This window comes from Aulostomus chinensis, chromosome 20, assembly GCF_037954235.1.
Source record: "Aulostomus chinensis isolate RoL2024-O1b breed Wild chromosome 20, RoL_Achi_v1.0, whole genome shotgun sequence".
NCBI lineage: Eukaryota > Metazoa > Chordata > Actinopteri > Syngnathiformes > Aulostomidae > Aulostomus > Aulostomus chinensis.
Genome location: NC_141339.1, coordinates 24,917,813 through 24,925,495, shown reverse-complemented (window position 1 = coordinate 24,925,495; position 7,683 = coordinate 24,917,813).

Sequence of the window (7,683 nt, the reverse complement as noted above, 5' to 3'; positions counted from 1 at the left end):
GACCGCTGGACTGGAACTGCTTAGCTCCGCCCCCAGTTTGAAAAGGCTTGTGAAGATAAACAGGCGGGAAGTTCTCCACATGACCAAATACCTCACATCCTGGACAAGCCCCCACCTACACGTCATACATCCCTACTCCTCTCTTGGGTCCAAGTCCACGCCATTGTCTCCTCTGCTGTCTGTCGCTCCCAGCAGCACGCCACCTCCTCACCGCCCAACTGGAGGACATGGCTACATGACGATCTGATACTGATGCCAGGATTTCTGATCTCCACCATCGTTCAGTTATGTCTGCCAGCACGTCTCTCAAGCATGATACTTCCACCAAGAAGTCCAGATGTGAATCTACTACTACTACTACTACTACTACTACTACTACTACTACTACCTACTTCAAAGTCTTGTGTTTGTCAAATGCAGCGTTCATCACTTCCTGTCTCCTCGAGCCCTGAACACCCAAACATCTTTGTGAGAGCGTCAGGATGTTACGAGGAGAAGACACCGGTCAGAAGAATACACACACGCATGCACGCACACAAACACACACGCACACAAACACACATGCACGCACACACACAAACACACACGCACACCAACACGCACACACACAAACACACACGCACACAAACACACACGCGCACAAACACGCACACACACAAACACAAACACACACACACACACACACACACCAGAAGTGTACATCAAAGTGAAATGGAAATGGCAGCAATTGAAGCTCATTAATGCGATGCACAAAGAAAATGGAATAACATCCATTTTCTGACTGGAGGAATTAATTTCATCTCTGATGACGCAACGCTGAGCTCTAATTGGCCGTCGCATCTCTTTGTTTGAAAATTGATTAGAGTGAAAGCAGCCGGTGAGTCTAAGTGAAACCAGAGCCAATCATTGGAGCACTCGAGCAGGCGCTGGACCGAGAGGCGGCGGGAGAGGGAGCATCATTGAATGTAGGAGGAAAATGGCATCTAATTATCCGGCGCTGCTTCTGATGGGGACGCCACTGAATGAAAAGGCTCATTTGTTTGATGTGGGGGGAGGAATCACGGCGTCAGCTGCCCAATTGACCAAACACAAAACCTTTGCTGTCCACATGTTGATCCACCGCCAACCCAGCAGGCTGGAGATGAGCAGCAGACAAAAACTGAGCCTTGAACAGCACAGCTGACGTGACCGATGGCGGGAAATACGCTGATAATTAGCATGCTACATTTCACTCAGAGGTACGTCAGGTGAGTCTCCAGAGCGGCAGAACATGACACTCATGGAGGCCAACAAACCTGCATCAGCAGCAGCACCATGGACCCTGGACCCAGCTGGGTGTCAGGTTTCCATTCATCTGAAAGCCTGATTCTCAGTTTGTCTCCTCCAGCCTGGAAACTCTCCAGCCTCTCTGATTGATTATTGAGGACCGTCCTCCTGGTCCTGACTCTGAGTTTCTATCAGTTTAGTTCTAAATCAGATCAGGTCATGATTGGAGGTGACTTCAGTATTTACTAGGTAATCTCAGTTGGTACCAGTTAATGATGGTTCCTCTGAGACCACTACAGTCAGTTCTGGTGTTCCACAAGGGTCTGTGCTCGGACCAGTCCTCTTCACCCTGTACCTGCCTCCTCTAGGTCACATGATCAGGAAACACTCCATTAATGTTCACTGCTATGCAGACGACACTCAGCTGAACTCATCAATGATCCACATGGAACAAACCAGCTGACTGAACTGGAGGCCTGTCTGAAGGACAGGAAACATGGAGGACCATCATTTCCTTTATTAAACTCTGATAAACTGAAGTTCTTGTGCTGGGCCCAAACACCTGAGGACCACCTGATCTGATGAGACAGGTACCCTGGATGGCACCACCCTGGCCCCCAGCACCACCGTAGGAACCTAGGAGTTCTCTTTGACCAGGACCCTTTAACTCCCACATTCAACAAATCTCCAGGACGCCTTCTTCCATCTACGTAACATTGCTAAGATCAGACACATCCTGGCTCAAGAAGATGCAGAAAAACTAGTCCCTGCTTTTGTCACTTCCAGGCTGGATTACTGCACCTCCCTCCTACCAGGCTGGACTAATAAGTCCCTAAAGACTCTCCAGCTGGTCCAGAACGCTGCTGCCACGTGTTTCTTCACATGCATGACCACGTGTTTCTCACCCTTAAGTATCACGTTCGGTCCTGGTGAAGTACATGTTGGTATGTAGCACTTAGCCTAGCTGATGCTAGGAAAAGTGGTCGTTGATGAGTCGCCCACAACACAACGACACAACAGGTCTATGAGGGAACCCCCGTTCTCCCAGCTCACGCCCACAGACACGCTAACCTGAGGGCGCTGATCAGAACCACGCTTCATACTTCAGTGTTGTTGAACGGGAGCTGTGCTGCCCCTCAGCTCGGTCTACAGAGTGGCTGTGTCCCTCAGGGGTTTGTCCAGTTGCTGTGCTACTCGACTTTGTCGCCGCTGCCTGGTAGCAGAGCTTGCTAACAGGCCTGCTGATATCTAGGACTTTGATATCTATGGAGCTTTTGCTTTTGACGTTTTCAATCACAATTGGTGGCGAAGGTGCAGCAGCAGCAGCTCTGGCCATGCTCCGCCAGCTCTGTCCTCCACACGCTGAGCTTCAAGTAAGGGGAGGAGCAGCGAGGTTGTCTGTGTGGCGGTGCTGGGTGAAGCTGTGTGTCAACTGCAGGCGCAGACGTCGCCGTTGGTATCTATACTTTTGCAAATGAGTATCGTATCCAGATCCTAATTTGTAGTACTGAACAATATCTGGGTGTGGAAACTTTGGACAACCCTACTGGAGTCATACAGAAGTAAAGCAGGTGGGACAAATGTACTCATGGCTACCAGCTAAAATCTGTAGCTCTCAAAGTCCAGGACAGAAACCCAAACGCTGTAAAACAAGTCCAGCGCTCCCTCGCTGGGAAATCTTCTCATTCAGGGTGTGTTGGGGACAGAAGAAGCTGGAGACAGAGGGACGCTGTCTCCCAGCATCCATCTCACCTGCAGCGTGTGACAGATTTCACTGAACTCATCTTGAGCTTCAAGAAGCCAAAGTGCCTCCATGAGAGAATTCAGATCTCATACTCAGGTGGCTGCCGCCCCCTGCGGACACTCGCTGTTATTGAGGTGACAGGATTCAATCCTGCGTCTCTATAATCACTAACACATCAGACGGGGAGCAGGTGTCCAATAAAGCTGTAACGCTGTCAGGCTGTTCCTGTACCATCTGGGTTTATGTCAGCGTCATGGCGGCGAGGAGGAGTTATCAACAACACAGGAGTTATCATTGACGGGCAGGTTTCTCGTGTACTGATCCGTGTTTGTCATGTAGTCGCTGCCTTGCAGGGACAAAGCACCATGTTACATGGAACTTTGCCTAAAATTCAAATTTTAGTTGAGGTGCTGGTTAAACTCGCCTCTGCAAAGAAGAATCCATGTCTCTGTGTTTCTGACAAACCAGCAGCCTGACAGGCGCTGAGCCTCACCACCGAAGTCAGCTGGTGTTTCTGACAAAGGGCTGGATTACCGCTGGCCCCGCCACCGTCATCCTTGGCCCTGTTGTCCAATGAACAACCATGGAGGTCTTCTCATCACCCTCAAAGCGCGGCGGGTCGCCTTCTTTCCCTGTGAGAGTCAGTCCCTCAAGTCAAAGACATTCTGTATCATAGCAACCAAGAAAGCGCTCCCAGGGTGGCGTTTTCGGCTGGAGGAACTGTTCTGATGGACTCGGACCTCATGCAGCTGTAAACGGACCTCGGCTGCGGCCCTCAGCATTTCACTTGGCGTCACCTGCTTCTGGCCACCTTAGACGGTATTTCAAATGGATGGAAGGTGATTCCAACCACTGTGTGTTGGTCAGAAGTTTCAGGCTGAGTGCATTTCAGTTGACAGGCTTAGACGGGATTCTAGCTACTGCTGATTGGCTGAAATCACATTGCTTTTTTCTATTTCCAGATTCTAGCGAGCGTGGAGGGAGACATTCCACCAAAGTGTGTTGATAACAAGTGTTGACGCTTCAGGAGCAGATGGATGAATGTTGATGCTGAAGCTTTAATTATCGCTGGATTGTCCTTTCAGCAGCATGCAACACACAAACAGATGGTTCTGTACGCTGGTGAGCAGACATACATTGAAAATATTCGCCTTCTTTGAGTGTTTGTCACCTACTTTAATCACTGCAGACAGATGGTCAAGTGTTTGTCAGAGCTGGCTGCCGTTGTGATATACAATAAACAGAGTGATTGTGTGTGTGTGTGTATGTGTGTGTGTGTGTGTGTGTGTGTGTAAATCAGGCAGCATCTGGACGGATCAGGGGGGTAAACATAAAACCCATAACCATCAGTTTGACACAAAAACTGTAAGAAGGAAAAACTGTTTGAGTTCATTTAGAGCAGGAACATCATGTTTCCCTCCACACCAGAAGGGGGCAGCATGCCAACAGAAAAACAGAACTGTTGTTACATCACAACCAAGTCTATCAAGAATAGAATTTCTTCTGAAAGTGTAAGAGAAGTGCGGTGAGTTCTGAATAGCCAACTGCTGCTTGGTGTTCTAGTCTGAGGCTGCATGGAACCAATTTTCCACCGACTATTCTGTAGTGACGGATTTACAGTATAATCTGAATACCAGCACCTGGACCGGAAGTTCCCCGGTGTTCCAGTAATGCACGAGATGAACAGGAAGCGCCAACCATTGGCTGGAATGCTAACTTGTAGCATCAGTTAGCACTAGCATCATTTGAGCCAATACAACTTTATTGGTAGCTAACCTCCAGCTCAACCGTGATGTCATCCATGTACCTGTTTCGGTGAAAAAAAGCAGCCCTTGAGAGGAACCGGCTGATGACGACGGTCCCGTGGATCACATGATGTTCTGAGACTGGACCCGCTACTGTTCTGCGCCCTTGATAAAAGATTCAAATCAGTTCTGCGCCGTCGTGTTTGTAGCATCTACGCTTCTACAACCATTAAAGCCTGCCAGTTCTAGTCCTAGTTCTATTAGTCCCACGACAGGGAACCGTCACACTGCCCAAGGCACGGCACTCAAACACTCCTGCTACCGACATCGACTGGCACTGGAGGATGGACAGGAAATGTTTTGGGGGTCAAAGGTCACAGTGTCAGGCAGATTTGCACAGGTGTACAGCAGCATTATGGTTGCCTGTCCTCCTACGTGAACCCATGGTGTCAAATGTCCTCTGGCCTGTTGACTTCTGGTCTGGTGCTGATGTCATGATGTGATACCGGCGATAGGCCGACGTGGTGTCTGACACACACTCGCGCATAAAAGCTCTGAGGGAATTTAGTCCGTTTGGATTCCTGGTCCTCGGTGCTGGAGAAGTCCTGGTGTAGAACATGCAGACATGAGACGTGACAGCTCCAGGGACACTGAGCCAAAACGCCACCGTGACTCATCTCTGCAAAGTTTATCTGTAACCACGACAGATGGTGAGGCGGCGAGTGAGCGGCTCATCGAATCGACCGTCCAGGAAGGTCGTTGATAACTGTCCTCCCAGTGTTTGTGTAGTAACATGAACCTGCAAACTTGCAGGGGACATTTTGATGGTGGAACGTTGTTCGTTGTAATCTGCTGTTCTTTCTCTCAGCCAATAAGAGGTCCGCTCTGACTGTGGCGGTGGCGGTGGTGGTGGCGGCGGCGAGCTACTCCCAGAGGTGAAGCTTGTTAAACGTCTGAATGTGAAGCTCAACAGTGAAGAAAAGTCAAACATTTGCTCAGTCGCCTGCTTGACTGAACCGAGCTGATGGAAATGCGTGGGTGTGTTCCGTCTGTCCGCTGGTGTGTGTGTGTGTGTGTGTGTGTGTGTGTGTGTGTGTGTGTATGTGTGGCGTGGCGATACACACGTGATCATGTATTTATGCGTGTTCCCCTGGGGAGAACCAGCCCTTTTACACGTTCCACCTCTCCTGTCTCCAGACACCAGCAACGACCTTACAAGATGTCAGAGTAGATTCATGTTAACGCTCGAGTGGCGCCCGTTAATCCCACTGACATCAGCCGACGCTCCTCAGCTTCAGGAGGAGGAGGCGGAGCCGCAGGACAAACTGTCCGGTCACTGAACACGCCGTCGCCTCCACATTCACCTGGAGTTTCTTGAAAAGAGACTCAGAGGTCAGAACATTCCTGCTTGGAAACTTGATTTTAGATCGATTCGGTTCTCACCTTCTACTTAGCAACCAGTGCGTGACGTCCCTCTGACCTCATCCTGAACCAGAAGCAGACACATCAAGACACGGCCTCAGTTACAGCTCGCCAATCAGAGAGTCGCCTCCAGCGGGTTCTTCGGAAAACCGAGGTTCTGCCGGGATGATCTGGAACTTTTTCGATAGAGTCTCCAACGGACGAGACACATCAGTTACCATGTGGGCGGGGCTAAGCTGTGTGAATCATGTGCTAATAGTTGTTAACTCCTCAGCATGATAAAGCTGCAAAGAGTAAATGTCAAGAGGTTTGTGAAGAGGAGAAAGAGGATGGCTGCTGGAGAGCTTTTAAATGTGAGGACGCGGCGATGATGGCGATGGGTCTGATGAGGGGATTACGTTCCTACCGCTCAAGTCTTTACCTCTCAGCAGCTTCCACGCGTCGTCAGAGCCTGAATCAACCACATGTGCCGTCTGGTCGTCTGACACTTGGAGAGGAGCCTAGATCAGATCAGCGTCCGTGATTGTGGCTGAAGGAGCTGCACTCACACATCCCACCTACTGCCACTCATTGTGCTAAGCTAAGTAGCGGGGTTCTTCCCATGCTCTGAGCCAGTGTAGCTGGGACTCTGAGGTCCACCCAGTCCCTGGTGACCTCTCCTGTAAATGCTGGTCTCCTAGTAGCTCTTTAGTAGCGTCTTTCTGAGTTGTTGTCCTCACTCTGATCATCGGACGATTTTGGTTCTGCAGCTCTTCAGGTCGAAGATGCTCTTCACACATCGATAAATCTGCTGTGAGGATTTTCTCTTTCCCGCTGCTGCTCTGACCTTCTCGGCACTTTAATGTATTCGTCTCACCATTGAAAGGAAAATGGAGTCTCTCCTTGAACGCTGGAGGCCGACACAAGTGATTTCTTTACATTCTGATGAGCTGGAAGACGTGAGCAAGGAGAGCACAGTTCAATTAGCATCCCGTCAAGGTCAGATTCAGTGGCTGGCAGGAGGATTCGTTAGTGAGCGCTCACCTTCAACAAATGAGCTCCACAGGTGACGTAAACACAAAAGCTTCCATCAACTTTCCTCAAAATACGACTCACGTTAGAAATTTTCCTCACACACGTTGCTGTTTTCAACAGACGTCAACATCCTGGAGCTCTTAACTCTGACAGTTTCCTTCATTAAGTCTTCTAAAAGAGACGCAGCGCTGACGAGGGTGTGCAGCCGTGGTCTGTAGCGTTTACCGAGACTTCATTTCTTCTCACTGCTGAAAACATCCAGTCTTTCTTCTGGCAACATCAAATTATTTTGGTCGTTTACTGTACATCCCTCCTCTGGGGTTCGATTAGATAAAACTTGTTGCATCTGCAAATAACAAGGGGTCGCTGGTTCGATCCCCACTTCCCCCAGTGACCATGTCCAAGTGTCCTTGAGCAAGATACTGAACCCCTAACTGCTCCTGATGGCCCTGAGATGGACTGGTGACCCGTCCAGGGTCAACCCCGCCTCTC